The sequence below is a fragment of the Pseudophryne corroboree genome, chromosome 11 (assembly GCF_028390025.1).
Source record: "Pseudophryne corroboree isolate aPseCor3 chromosome 11, aPseCor3.hap2, whole genome shotgun sequence".
NCBI lineage: Eukaryota > Metazoa > Chordata > Amphibia > Anura > Myobatrachidae > Pseudophryne > Pseudophryne corroboree.
This window is the reverse complement of record NC_086454.1, coordinates 29,406,350-29,421,523: the sequence shown is the minus strand read 5'-3', so window position 1 is coordinate 29,421,523 and position 15,174 is coordinate 29,406,350. Positions and strand designations below refer to the sequence as shown.

Genomic DNA, 15,174 nt, shown 5'->3' with positions numbered 1-15,174 from the left:
CATTTTTTTCCGTGTTTTTAACCATTCCATCTTTAAAAAAAAATAATATTTTTAAAAAATATATAAATAATACTTGTGCCTCCAAAAAAGACAAACCAAGTACCTAATCCCATCTAATAAAAATAGATATGCTTCAAGCTGCTGGGTTCCATCGTACGACTATCCAAATTATTAATAATGAATTAATTAGTGATTAATAATAATGTGTGGGCCAGAAAAGTCCATTTATAATGACAACCACTGTTTTCTATGGGTGAAACGGGTTCAGTGTGAAAGGTACCAAAACGGGAATGAAATGGTAATTTACTGGTTACAACATGAGATGTGAAAGGGGTTTAACTGCTCAGACCCGTTTTAAGAACCGTTTCAAATACCATTTCAAAAGCAGGTTTTGCGATGTGAAAGCAGCATTATAGAGAAACTGTGCCCAGAGGAGACGGACAGTATGAGGAAAGGATTTTGTTAATCTAAGGGCAAGATTCATACCAGCCCACACCAATCATAGCATATAACCTGGAATATACGCAAACAGTCAACAGTATGAACAAAAAACAGTATCAGTCAAAGACCGATTCCAACTGCAACATAACCCTTATGAAAGCAACAACTATATACAAGTCTTGCAGATGAAGTCCGCACTGGGACGGGCGCCCAGCATCCACTACGGACTAGGAGAAAAAAGATTTACCGGTAGGTTTAAAATCTTATTTTCTCTTACGTCCTAGAGGATGCTGGGGACTCCGTAAGGACCATGGGGTTCATACCAAAGCTCCAAACCGGGCGGGAGAGTGCGGATGACTCTGCAGCACCGACTGAACAAACGCAAGGTCCTCCTCAGTCAGGGTATCAAACTTGTAGAATTTCGCAAAAGTGTTTGAACCCGACCAAGTTGCTGCTCGGCAAAGCTGTAATGCCGAGACGCCTCGGGCAGCCGCCCAAGAAGAGCCCACCTTCCTAGTGGAATGGGCCTTTACGGAATTTGGTAACGGCAATCCAGCTGTAGAATGAGCCTGCTGAATCGTGTTACAGATCCAGCAAGCAATAGTCTGCTTAGAAGCAGGAGCACCAACCTTGTTGGCTGCATACAGGACAAACAGAGCCTCTGTTTTCCGAACCCTAGCCGTCCTGGCTACATAAATCTTTAAAGCCCTGACTACATCCAGGGACTTGGAGTCCTCCCAGTTCCCCGTAGCCACAGGCACCACAATAGGTTGATTCATATGAAATGAAGAAACCACCTTAGGCAAAAATTGAGGACGCGTCCTCAACTCCGCTCTATCCACATGGAAAATCAAATAGGGGCTCTTGTGGGACAAGGCCGCCAACTCGGACACCCGCCTTGCAGATGCCAAGGCCAATAACACCACCTTCCACGTGAGAAATTTTAATTCAACTGATTGAAGAGGTTCAAACCAGTGAGAACTCAGGAATTTTAAGACCACGTTAAGGTCCCACGGTGCCACTGGGGCACAAAGGGGGGCTGGATGTGCAGCACTCCCTTCACAAACGTCCGGACTTCTGGGAGAGAAGCCAATTCCCTCTGAAAGAAGATAGATAGGGCCGAAATCTGTACCTTAATGGAGCCTAACTTCAGGCCCATATCCACTCCTGTCTGTAGAAAGTGGAGAAATCGGCCCAGATGGAAATCTTCCGTAGAAGCATTCTTGGCTTCACACCAAGATACATACTTCCTCCAGATATGGTGATAATGCTTTGCCGTCACCTCTTTCCTAGCCTTTAGTAGAGTACGGATGACTTCATCCGGAATACCTTTCTCAGCTAGGATTCGGTGTTCAACCGCCATGCCGTCAAACGTAACCGCAGTAAGTCTTGGAACACACATGGCCCCTGCTGTAACAGGTCCTCCCTGAGAGGAAGAGGCCACGGATCTTCTGTGAGCATTTCCCGAAGATCTGAGTACCAGGCCCTTCGAGGCCAATCTGGGACAATGAGTATTGCCTGCACTCTCCTTAGTCTTATGAGTCCCAATATTTTTGAGATGAGAGGAAGAGGAGGAAACACATAGACCGACCGAAACACCCATGGTGTCACTAGGGCGTCTACAGCTACTGCCTGAGGGTCCCGTGACCTGGCACAATACCTCTGAAGCTTTTTGTTGAGGCGTGACACCTATTTGAGGAATTCCCCAAAGACTTGTTATCACTGCAAAAACTTCTTGATGAAGTCCCCACTCTCCTGGATGGAGATCGTGTCTGCTGAGGAAGTCTGCTTCCCAGTTGTCCACTCCCGGAATGAAGACAGCTGACAGAGCGCTTACGTGATTTTCCGCCCAGCGAAGAATCCTGGTGGTTTCCGCCATCACCACTCTACTCCTTGTCCCGCCTTGGCGGTTTACATGAGCCACGGCTGTGACGTTGTCTGATTGAATCAGAACCGGGAGGCCCCGAAGAAGATTCTCTGCTTGTCGTAGGCCGTTGTATATGGCCCTCAATTCCAGTATGTTGATGTGCAGACAAGCCTCCTGGCTTGACCATAGTCCCTGAAAATTTCTTCCTTGTGTGACTGCTCCCCATCCTCGGAGGCTCGCGTCTGTGGTCACCAGAACCCAGTCTTGAATGCCGAACCTGCGACCCTCTAGAAGGTGAGTACTCTGCAGCCACCACAGGAGAGACACCCTGGCCCTGGGGGACAGGGTTATTTTCTAATGTATTTGTAGATGAGACCCGGACCACTTGTTCAGAAGGTCCCACTGAAAAGACCTCGCATGAAACCTGCCGAAGGGGATGGCTTCGTAGGCTGCCACCATTTTTCCCAGAACTCGAGTGCATTGATGCACAGACACTCTTTATGGTTTTAGCAGGTCTCTGACCATGTTCTGGAGATCCTGGGCTTTTTCCAATGGGAGAAAAACACTCTTTTGTTCCGTGTCCAGAATCATGCCTAGGAACGATAGCCGAGTCGTTGGAACCAATTGTGACTTTGGCAGATTGAGAATCCAACCGTGCTGTTGCCGCACTTTCAAGGAGAGCGACACGCTCTCCAGCAATTTGTCTCTCGATCTCGCCTTTATCAGGAGATCGTCCAAGTATGGGATAATTGTGACTCCCTGCCTGCGCAGGAGCACCATCATCTCTGCCATTACCTTGGTGAAAATCCTCGGGGCCGTGGAATGCCCAAACGGCAACGTCTGAAACTGGTAATGACAGTCCTGTACAGCGAATCTCAGATACTCCTGATGAGGAGGGTATATGGGGACATGAAGGTATGCATCCTTTATGTCTAGTGACACCATAAAATCCCTCCCTTCCAGGCTGGATATTACCGCTCGGAGCGATTCCATCTTGAATTTGAACTTTTTCAAGTACAGGTTTAGGGATTTCAGATTTAAAATGGGTCTGACCGAACCATCCGGCTTCGGGACCACAAACAGGGTTGAATAATACCCTTTTCCCTGTTGGACCAGGGGAACCTTGACCACCACTTGCTGGTGACACAGCTTTTGAATTGCAGCTAACATTACTTCCCTCTCTGGTGGAGAAGCTGGCAAGGCCGACTTGAAAAATCGGCGGTGGGGCACCTCTTCGAATTCCAGCCTGTAGCCCTGGGAAACAATTTCGAGTGCCCAAGGATCCACCTCTGACAGAAGCCAGATTTGGCTGAAAAGTCGAAGACGTGCCCCCACCGGTGCGGACTCCCTTAGGGGAGCCCCAGCGTCATGCGGTGGATTTAGTAGAAGCCGGGGAGGACTTCTGCTCCTGGGAACTAGCCAACGCAGGCGTTCTCTTTCCCTTACCCTTATCTCTGGCAAGGAAAGAGGAGCCCCGACCTCTTCTGGCCTTATGCGACCGAAAGGAATGTATCTGATACTGTGGAGTTTTCTTTTGCTGTTGGGGAACAAAAGGTAAAAAGGTAGATTTACCCGCGGTAGCTGTGGCAATCAGGTCCGCGAGCCCCTCCCCAAACAACACTTCGCCTTTGTAAGGTAAAACCTCCATATGCTTCTTGGAGTCTGCATCACCCGTCCATTGGCGGGTCCATAGAGCTCGTCTCGTAGAAATAGCCATGGCATTGACTCTGGAACCCAGCAGCCCAACTTCTCTTTGAGCGTCCCTCATGAATAAGACTGCGTCTTTAATGTGGGCTAATGTTAATAAAATAGTATCCCTGTCTAGGGTATTAAGTCCAGCTGACAAGGTATCTGTCCATGCTGCAACTGCACTACATACCCATGCCGATGCTATTGCCGGTCTGAGCAAAACACCTGTATGCGCATAAATAGACTTTAAAGTAGTCTCCTGTCTGAGATCAGCAGGATCCTTGAGGGCTGCCGTGTCCGGAGACGGTAGCGCCACCTTCTTGGACAGGCGTGTCAAAGCCTTGTCCACCCTGGGTGAGGATTCCCAACGCAACCTGTCCTGTGCAGGAAAAGGATACGCCATAAGAACCCTTTTGGGAATCTGCAGTTTTTTATCTGGAGTTTCCCAAGCTTTTTCAAACAACTCGTTCAGCTCATGGGATGGGGGAAAGGTTACCTCAGGTCTCTTTTCCTTATACATGCGCACCCTCGTGTCAGGGACAGAGGGGTCATTCGTGATATGCAAAACCTCTTTCATTGCAATAATCATACACTGAATACCTTTAGCCACCCTTGGGTGCAATCTTGCATCATCGTAGTCGACACTGGAATCAGAATCCGTGTCGGTATCAGTGTCTACTATTTGGGATAGAGGACGTTTTTGAGACCCAGACGGCCCCTGTGACCCAGTCCAATCCGTGGATTGACTCCCTGCTTTCTCCCTCGACTCTGCCATGTCCAGTCTCTTATGTAATGAGGCCACACTTGCATTTAACATATGCCACATGTCCATCCAATCCTGAGTAGGCGTTGCCGACGGAAACACACCACTCATCTGCTCCACCTCCTCCTTGGACGAGCCTTCCGCTTCAGACATGCCGACACGCACGTACCGACACCCCCACATACACAGGGATATATCTATAAGGGGACAATTCCCAACAAGGCCCTTTGGAGAGACAGAGAGAGAGTATTCCAGCACACACCCAGCGCCCACTGATACTGGAATAAACCCAGATAACGCTTTTTATTATTAATCAATGTGTATGACACTCACTGCGCCTTAAAAATGTCCCCCCCCCCCCCCCCACTTTTTCAGCCCTCTGTCACCGAGTTCAGCAGGGGAGAGTCCGGGGAGCCAGCTTCTCTGCAGCGTTCTGTGGAGAAAATGGCGCGGTTAGTGCTGAGGGATCAAGCTTCAATATCCAAAAATTGGCGGGGGATCTCTTCATTTACTGCCTCTGCAGCCTAATGTGCCCTTATTGCCAGTCCCGAGGTTTATTGCTGCCCAGGGCGCCCCCCCCTGCGCCCTGCACCCATTAGTGCCTTTCTGTGTGTGTAGTGTGTGGGAGCAATGGCGCGCAGCTTACCTCAGTGAAGATCTGAAGTCTTCTGCCGCCTTGAAGTCTTCTTTTCTTCTCATACTCACCCGGCTTCTATCTTCCGGCTCTGCGAGGAGGACGGCGGCGCGGCTCTGGGACGAACGGCTGGGTGAGACCTGCGTTCCGACTCCCTCTGGAGCTAATGGTGTCCAGTAGCCTAAGAAGCAGACCCTATCACTTAAGTAGGGCTGCTTCTCTCTCCTCAGTCCCACGATGCAGGGAGCCTGTTGCCAGCAGAGCTCCCTGAAAATAAAAAACCTAACAAAATTCTTTTTCAGAGAAACTCAGGAGAGCTCCCCTGTAATGCACCCAGTCTCCTCTGGGCACAGGATCTAACTGAGGTCTGGAGGAGGGGCATAGAGGGAGGAGCCAGTGCACACCCATACTAATAGTTCTTTGTAGTGCCCATGTCTCCTGCGGAGCCCGTCTATACCCCATGGCCCTTACGGAGTCCCCAGCATCCTCTAGGACGTAAGAGAAATAAGGGGTGGCCCTGTACACAGGGAGAGATGCGATGGCCCTGTCCCACCAGGATCATTACCAGGAGACCCCTGGGTGGTGTTAGAGGTACAGCTGGGCTTTATGTAGTATCATGCTGCAGTATACTGTATGTACACACATATACAGATAATCATGCTGCAGTATATGTACACACATATACATATAATCATGCTGCAGTATATGTACACACATATACAGATAATCATGCTGCAGTATATGTACACACATATACATATAATCATGCTACAGTATATGTACACACACATACAGATAATCATGCTGCAGTATATGTACACACATACAGATAATCATGCTGCAGTATATGTACACACATACATATAATCATGCTGCAGTATATGTACACACAGTATACATATAATCATGCTGCAGTATATGTACACACAGTATACATATAATCATGCTGCAGTATATGTACACACATATACATATAATCATGCTGCAGTATATGTACACACATATACAGATAATCATGCTGCAGTATATATACATACAGTATACAGATAATCATGCTGCAGTATATATACATACAGTAACAGTATACAGATAATCATGCTGCAGTATATGTACAGTACATACAGTATACAGATAATCATGCTACAGTATATGTACACACAGTATACATACAGTATAATCATGCTGCAGTATATGTACACACATATACATATAATCATGCTGCAGTATATGTACACACATATAAAGATAATCATGCTGCAGTATATGTACACACATATGCAGATTATGGAAGAATATGGAACTTCAGGTAAGTTTGTATCACATACTGTAGGTTGTTATTCACAAGCAACAAACTAGCCAGGAAGACTCCCTGCACTTACAGTACATGAGCCTCCCTGCTCTTCTCACTGCAGGGACTGACAGCTGGGGGCGGGTCCTGCCTCCTGTCACTCAGCCCAGTCTCTGTCCTGTGGTTGGCTGAGCGCAGACAGATGCACCCACCTAGTCCCACTCCCACTACACACAGGGAGCAGCAGCAATGTGAGCTGAGCTGTCAGACAGCGCTGGCTGCAGGGATCTATACACTGGCCGCTGCAGGGATCTATATACACTGGCCGCTGCGGGGATCTATATATATACACCCTGAGCACTGGGGGACTATGGCTGAGGGTCCTGCTCCCCCCTATATGGGGCTCTAGAAGTCATCTCATGGTAAGGAACCTGCGGCTCATGTGTCCAGTGACAGAGGGCTCCTGCCGGCTCCTAGCCCAGGGCTCATATATTATCAGAGACAGGGGGAATCATGAGTTACAGGAGAGGGCTCACAGTTATTACCGGGCACTAGGGTAATTATTATAGGGGCAGGAGGTACTTATACCACTGTCATTGGTTCTGTACATAGTGGTATATCAGGGGCAGGGGGCACTAACCTACACCTGTTGCAGGAGGAACTCACCAGACATAGGGGCAGTAGGAGGCATTCATCAGATACAGGGGCATTACACCTGAGGCAGGAGGCATTACACCAGTTACAGGGGCATTACATCTGGGGTAGGAGGATTTCACCAGTAACAGGGGCATTACATCTGGGGCAGGAGGCATTCATCAGTTACAGGGGCATTACACTTGAGGCAGGAGGCATTCACCAGTTACAGGGGCATTACACCTGGGGCAGGAGGCATTCATCAGATACAGGGGCATTACACCTGAGGCAGGAGGTACTCCCCAGTAATAGGGGCAGTATTCCCAGTAACAGGGGCATTACACGAGGCATGAGGCATTCACCAGTAACAGGGGCATTACACTTGGGACAGGAGGTACTCACCAGTAATAGTGGCAGTATTCCCAGTAACATGGGCATTACACCTGAGGCATGAGGCATTCACCAGTAACGGGCATTACACCTGAGGCATGAGGCATTCACCAGTAACCTGTGGGTAGGAGGAACTCACTAGTAATAGGGGCAGTATTCCCAGTAACAGGGGCATTACACCTGGGGCAGAAAGCTTTAACCAGTTACAGGGGCATTACACCTGAGGCATGAGGCATTCACCAGTAACAGGGGCATTACACTTGGGACAGGAGGTACTCACCAGTAATAGTGGCAGTATTCCCAGTAACATGGGCATTACACCTGAGGCATGAGGCATTCACCAGTAACGGGCATTACACCTGAGGCATGAGGCATTCACCAGTAACCTGTGGGTAGGAGGAACTCACTAGTAATAGGGGCAGTATTCCCAGTAACAGGGGCATTAGACCTGGGGCAAGAGGCACTCACCAGTTACAGGGACATTACACCTGGGGCAGGAGGCATTCACCAGTAACAGGGGCATTACACCTGGGGCAGGAGGCATTCACCAGTAACAGGGGCATTACACCTGGGGCAGGAGGCATTCACCAGTAACAGGGGCATTACACCTGGGGCAGGAGGCATTCACCAGTAACAGGGGCATTACACCTGGGACAGGAGGCACTCACCAATTACAGGGGCATTACACCTGGGGCAGGAGGCATTCACCAGTTACAGGAGCATTACACCTGGGGCAGGAGGCTTTCACCAGTTACAGGGGCATTACACCTGGGGCAGGAGGCATTTACCAGCAGGAGATATCAGGCCAGTGATTGGGCTCCTGTACCTGTATATATAACACCTGGGGCAGGAGGCATTCACCAGCAGGAGATATCAGGCCAGTGATTCGGCTCCTGTACCTGTATATATAACACCTGGGGCAGGAGGCATTAACCAGCAGGAGATATCAGGCCAGTGATTGGGCTCCTGTACCTGTATATGGCTCCTGTACCTGTATATATAACACCTGGGGCAGGAGGCAATCACCAGCAGGAGATATCAGGCCAGTGATTGGGCTCCTGTACCTGTATATGGCTCCTGTACCTGTATATATAACACCTGGGGCAGGAGGCATTCGCCAGCAGGAGATATCAGGCCAGTGATTGGGCTCCTGTACCTGTATATATAACACCTGGGGCAGGAGGCATTCACCAGCAGGAGATATCAGGCCAGTGATTGGACTCCTGTACCTGTATATATAACACCTGGGGCAGGAGGCAATCACCAGCAGGAGATATCAGGCCAGTGATTGGGCTCCTGTACCTGTATATGGCTCCTGTACCTGTATATATAACACCTGGGGCAGGAGGCATTCGCCAGCAGGAGATATCAGGCCAGTGATTGGGCTCCTGTACCTGTATATATAACACCTGGGGCAGGAGGCATTCACCAGCAGGAGATATCAGGCCAGTGATTGGGCTCCTGTACCTGTATATATAACACCTGGGGCAGGAGGCATTCACCAGCAGGAGATATCAGGCCAGTGATTGGGCTCCTGTACCTGTATATATAACACCTGGGGCAGGAGGCATTCACCAGCAGGAGATATCAGGCCAGTGATTGGCCTCCTGTACCTGTATATGTTACACCTGGGGCAGGAGGCATTCACCAGCAGGAGATATCAGGCCAGTGATTGGCCTCCTGTACCTGTATATATAACACCTGGGGCAGGAGGCATTCACCAGCAGGAGATATCAGGCCAGTGATTGGCCTCCTGTACCAGGTAACCTGTATATGTTACACCTGGGGCAGGAGGCACTCACCAGCAGGAGGTATCAGGCCAGTGATTCGGCTCCTGTACCTGTATATATAACATCTGGGGCAGGAGGCATTCACCAGCGGGAGGTATCATGCCAGTGATTGGGCTCCTGTACCTGTATATGTTACACCTGTAATAGAACCTTGGTGGCTGAGTTGCTGTGTTTGGGATCTTGTTCCCAGGTGTCATTCAGGTCCTGATAAATCATTTATTCTTGCCTTTGTGTATTTAACGCGCTGAAAACCACACTGCCAAACAAACCCCAATACACAGGCCGTCACATTGCACATCTCTGGCTGTAATGAATAATGGAAGTCACTTTCTCTGGCGGCCTGGCTTCTGTGTCTTCCAGCATTCTGTAATAAGTAGTCAGAACTATACAATACCCATTAAAGGGGGAGCTGGCAGGTGCTGGCTGTCATGACATAGTAATAAGTTATCAGAAGTCAGGGACTTTGCATAGCAGTAATAGAGTTCTGTTCACCACTACAGATATTAATATTGTATGTCAGAGGCCTGAAAGACTATGGATGGAACACAATGGAACTGTACTCATACTTTTTAGGATTATCAGAACAATAGAAACTGAACAAAAAATAAATATACATGGACTGTCATATACGGGTAACTGATTACTGGACACAGGTTCACACCCTAATCTGCTGCACCCCCCTCAAGCCCTTCTCCCGAAACCAAACCATTATCTGGGAAGGGCGTCAGCCCTATCGGACCCTTGTGCGGTATAAAGTCCTTATTTGACGAGCTGACCAAAGTTCTGAATGAGAATTGCCTGCGATAAGTGTGATTACAGCTGACGCTGTACATAGACAGTGTGTCATACAAGTGACTGAGTCAGGGATACTGATATGTATATGATGGAAGTACAGTATGGTGATCTGCGTACCGGGGTACTCATCTTCCAGGGGTGAGAAATGAATGATCTCAGTTTCCAGGACTGGGTGATTCATTCTCTCACACTGCAATCCATTGCTAATTCAGCCTGGGATCTCTGTGTGAGACATAAAATGTGGCTTTGCTGCCCTCAGAAGCATTTCACATAGATAAACTGGAAGTTCTCTGCCTAAATAAACTGAGTGTTATTTTATATTGGCCTAGTGCACAGTACCACTTCTGATTGCGAGCTAAATGCTTTTCTCAGAATAAGTTCTTGTTCTGTATGTATGTACAACTTTATTGGAGCACGTCTCACGGTTTCTCTGCTGGCTGTAGTTCTCAGTACAGTATTTGGGTTTAATTCTGTATTTAAATGTGACTGCACAGTACTACTACTCTTGTTCTGTGTGCAAGTCTCAATATCTATTTGTATTGTATATGTATAGGCCAGGATTTGTTAACTTCATTGATTCTTGTAGACCCTTATGATAAATGCTTACCAAATACCTTCTCTTGTACTGTATATCATGCTCCTATTAACACACCTAAGAAGTGTATATATACTCGCACGTGCCCCTAAATCTGTTTGCCAAGGCATCCTGTATGACTTTAAATGCTTAAGATATACTCGTCCATTTGTTTGGCATTGGTGGTGATATATTGCAGGTTTTCACAATCGTTCAATAACAGCGATTCTGAAAGCCATTTTTGAAGCAGCTGTTAAAGGGAAAACGCGGCAGGTTTTGTCTTAGTTGGCATTTCAAAAAACAGCTGTCAAGAAACGCTGAGCATCTGCCATTTTGCAAATCCTCAGTTCAATACATTTAACCCTGCACAGTAGCACTTCTCATTTGTGATGCATTTAATTATTAGTATCTATTTATCTTATTGTATGAGTAAAGACAACTGCACAGTACCACTTCTCATTTGTGCCGGATGTAATTTTTAGTATCTATCTTATTGTATGAGTAAAGATAACTGCACAGTATCACTCCTCATTTGGACTGGATGTAATTATTAGTATCTATGTATCTTATTGTATGAGTAAAGACAACTGCACAGTACCACTTCTCATTTGTGCTGGATGTAATTTTTAGTATCTATCTTATTGTATGAGTAAAGATAACTGCACAGTACCACTTCTCATTTGGACTTGGTTAAATTATTAGTATCTATTTACTTTATAGTATGAGTAAAGACAACTGCACAGTACCACTTTTCATTTGGACTGGGTGTAACTAGTAGTATCTTTTTACCTTATTGTACGAGCAAAGACAACTGCACAGTACCACTTCTCATTTGTGCTGGATGTAATTATTAGTATATATTTAACTTATTGTATGAGTACAGATAACTTCACAGTACCACTTCTCACTTGTGCTGGATGTAGTTATTGGTATCTATCTTATTGTATGTCTAAAGACAACGGCACAGTACCACTTCTCATTTGGACTGGGTGTAACTAATAGTATCTATTTACCTTATTGTATGAGTAAAGACAACTGCACAGTACCACTTCTCATTTGAACTGGATGTAATTATCAGTATCTATTTACCTTATTGTATGAGTAAAGACAACGGCACAGTACCACTTCTCATTTGAACTGGATGCAATTATCAGTATCTATTTACCTTATTGTATGAGTAAAGACAACTGCACAGTACCACTTCTCATTTGTGCTGGATGTAATTATTAATATCTACCTCATTGTATGAGTACAGATAACTGCACAGTACCACTTCTCTCACGGTATGCAATTCTCCGCATCAGTTATTCTGTATACATACACAACTGTGCACAGGCCCGTATTAGGGGTGAATGAGTGGTGCTGCTGCACAGGGCATAGGGCATAGAGAGGTGGCACCAGCATTTGGCTTGCAGGGTGCAGACTGGATAGCTGCCTGGAGCACCCTTATGTATGCTTTGGTCACCGTCGCAGGGCTGGTTGGAGACTTGGAGTGTCCACTTTCCTTAGGAAGCTGGTCCTGGCATCCTCTGCCCCTTGTTGTGACAGGTCTGAGGGGGGCTCTTCACATGGCGTTAGCTACTGGGCTAATCTTGGTGAATGGACCCGGACCGCGCTTACCACTGAGAACAATAGGGACTGCGCTCCGATCTCTCCCACACTAGGCCTTTCTTAACTTGAAGTGGTTTCGTTCTGGAGGCTAGGGGTATATTTACAAAAGTGTCAATGGAGATGTTGCCAATAGCAACCAAGCAGATTCAGCTATTACCTTCTAGAAGGTGCTAGATAAATGATAAGTGGAATCTCATTGGTTGCTATCGGCAACATCTCCACTTCTATAAATCCGCACTTTAGTAAATACACCCCTGAGACATTTTCTCTTCCTGTACCTAATTACGGGGGCAATGTTCAGCTTTAGATAATCGTTGCTCTGTATTTTTGTCCCCGTATTACACCATTGACCACCAAAGCAATCCCTCTTTTTTTGCAAAGGTAGAATGCAATTGTTACCGTCACACTCTTAATAAATCCAGTGACGCAATGGGGGCTGTAGCCAAGAAAATATACCGTACCCGACTGTCCGCACAGTGCTCCTGATCCCCATATGTACAGCTCAGCCTATATAACAACATTGTAAATCGCTACGGAATGTGCTGGCGCTATATAAATAGAGGTTAATATACACACGCCTGGCATATGCTGTTAGCTGACAATTACCTCCTTTTGATAATGTATTATTCATTTTACATGTCCTATTAACCACCCGCAGACTCATCTCGCCCTCGTTAAATGAGAATACCATGAGTGGCTGCATGCAGTGGCTTGTGGTTATTGGCACAGTAATAATGACTATATGGGGCGCTCTCTGTATACTGCGTGTACAGGAAGTGACCTCATATATCTGCTTTGTGTTACACAGGGATCATTGAGTAACACAGCATTTAACTGTAAAATCTGCATTCACCCATAGCAACCAAAAAGCAATTTGCGTTTACCTGTCTGATTCTTGCCGCAGTTTAGTACATATTTTGCACCTACTGTAAATGCCAAGTCGCTACCTGTCTGTGTGATATTGCTTTCAGATCGCAAATGCCGGGTCGCACACGGGAATTGGAACGGGACCTTCCCGGGTGAGACCCGGCGCTGGACCCTGTGAACTGGCTTCCCGAACCGGCATATTGCCGACGGAGACTGCGGCGGTTTCGGCGCTGGGACATTAGATCATCTTCACATCGCCTCTCCCTATTCTGTGAACGGGTACCAGGTCGCATCGAACCGGGTAACCCGTTCACACTACGCCTGACCTGGAAATAACCTGCGAATAACCCTTCTTTAGTCCCAGGTTGAATTACCAGGTCAGGTGACCCTTTCAGATACCGGGTTATTTGTGCGTTCTGAAAGGGGTGTCGGAGACCATGCATTTCTCCCCGTCTGACCTCTGTTACCTGGCTGCGCTGCGACAACCGTTGTACAGATGTGATTGCTGATAGCTGTGGACTGATTGGTCAGATGTGATTGCTGATAGCTGTGGAGGGTAACAGACCCTGGCAGGAAAAGACTTGTCTGCCCCCATTGCACCAGCATCCTGTCACTTCCAGTTCAGCCTGTCCTACGCTCTATTGCTACATCTACCACAAGATCTCTTATTTAGGAGGGTGCACAGTGTGACTGAACATCCGCTTTCCTCTCTGCACTTTCTGTTGTTCCGGAACAACAGACTTCAATAAACACCAAACTGCAAATCTTTATAAGATTAAGGAGCAGATTCACTTAGATGGGAGCTGCTCCTGGGACCTTGGGCTCAGAGGACTATCCATGAAGCGGTGAAAACAGTGGAGAAGTTGCCCATGGCAACCAATCAGCATCTCCCTCATATTTTATAGAATGTACTTGATAAAGGCTTCCTTCAAAGCTGATTGGTTGCTATGGGCAACTTCTCCACTGGTCCTTTTCTCCACTCTTTTCACTGCTTCATGAATAGACCCTTGAATTGCTCCGTTGGACACCATCCAGCAGCCACAGGCGCGCAAAACACTTGAATTCGCCCCACAGAGGTGAGGAGCAGCGTAAGCCTTTTATTATATAGGATCTATTCTTATTTACTTAGCCTGCAAAGCTCTGTTGCTATGTGATGTCCACCCTAGCAACCAGCACACATATGGTCATGATATAATTTCCCGTTCACGCAATGAACTGTCACTACTCCTACCGAAGAGGCTATTTTGTCTTAACTTTCATGAAATAAATGTAATTACCAACCCCCTCCCCTGTGTCTGCAAATACATGCATCTCAAGGACATATCGCAGCAAAGGTCACCTGATTCGACGTGGGACATGCATGCACATGTGGAATATTACCAGATAGACCCACGTAATGTGGAATACGGCCAGATAGATGCACGTAATGTGGAATACTGCCAGGCCGGAGGTAATTTGCTGCAGTTTTTGTTGTGACTTTGTTGTTCTGAGTTGCTGAGCTAAAGCAGAGCTCGCCGATTGGTGAATTTGGCAGCCACAACTCCGTCACTCGTGTCAGCAAAGATTGTGCACGTTATAAGTGAGCGCAGTGATGGCGCTGCTCCACCTTCCTGCAGTGACAGACTGTGTGTTAGAGAAAGAAGGAACCTTAGACCTGACCAGGAACAGATGAATAATAGATCAGTCTCCAGACCATGGGCTGTGTGTATAATTACAGAGCACACAGCTCTGTTTGCACTATTAGTCATAGATAAGAAGGCTCCATGCATTGCAACACGCCTGCCATCCAGCTCACCTCACACGGTCCTCTAGGTCTATGGGCCAGGAACGAG

The 15,174-nt window shown here is 47.1% G+C and overlaps 1 protein-coding gene across 12 annotated transcripts in view; it reads left to right on the top strand.

The window, feature by feature from the left end:
- Nucleotides 1–6,914: 6,914 nt before the first annotated feature.
- The window catches only part of MICAL2 (microtubule associated monooxygenase, calponin and LIM domain containing 2), a 278,508-nt gene continuing 270,248 nt past the window's right edge, over nucleotides 6,915–15,174 (top strand). For all 12 annotated transcript variants that reach the window (XM_063946422.1, XM_063946420.1, XM_063946416.1 and 9 more), the window contains exon 1: nucleotides 6,915–7,104. The gene's annotated coding sequence lies outside the window, so the exon portion shown is untranslated. The remainder of the gene's footprint in view (nucleotides 7,105–15,174) is intronic.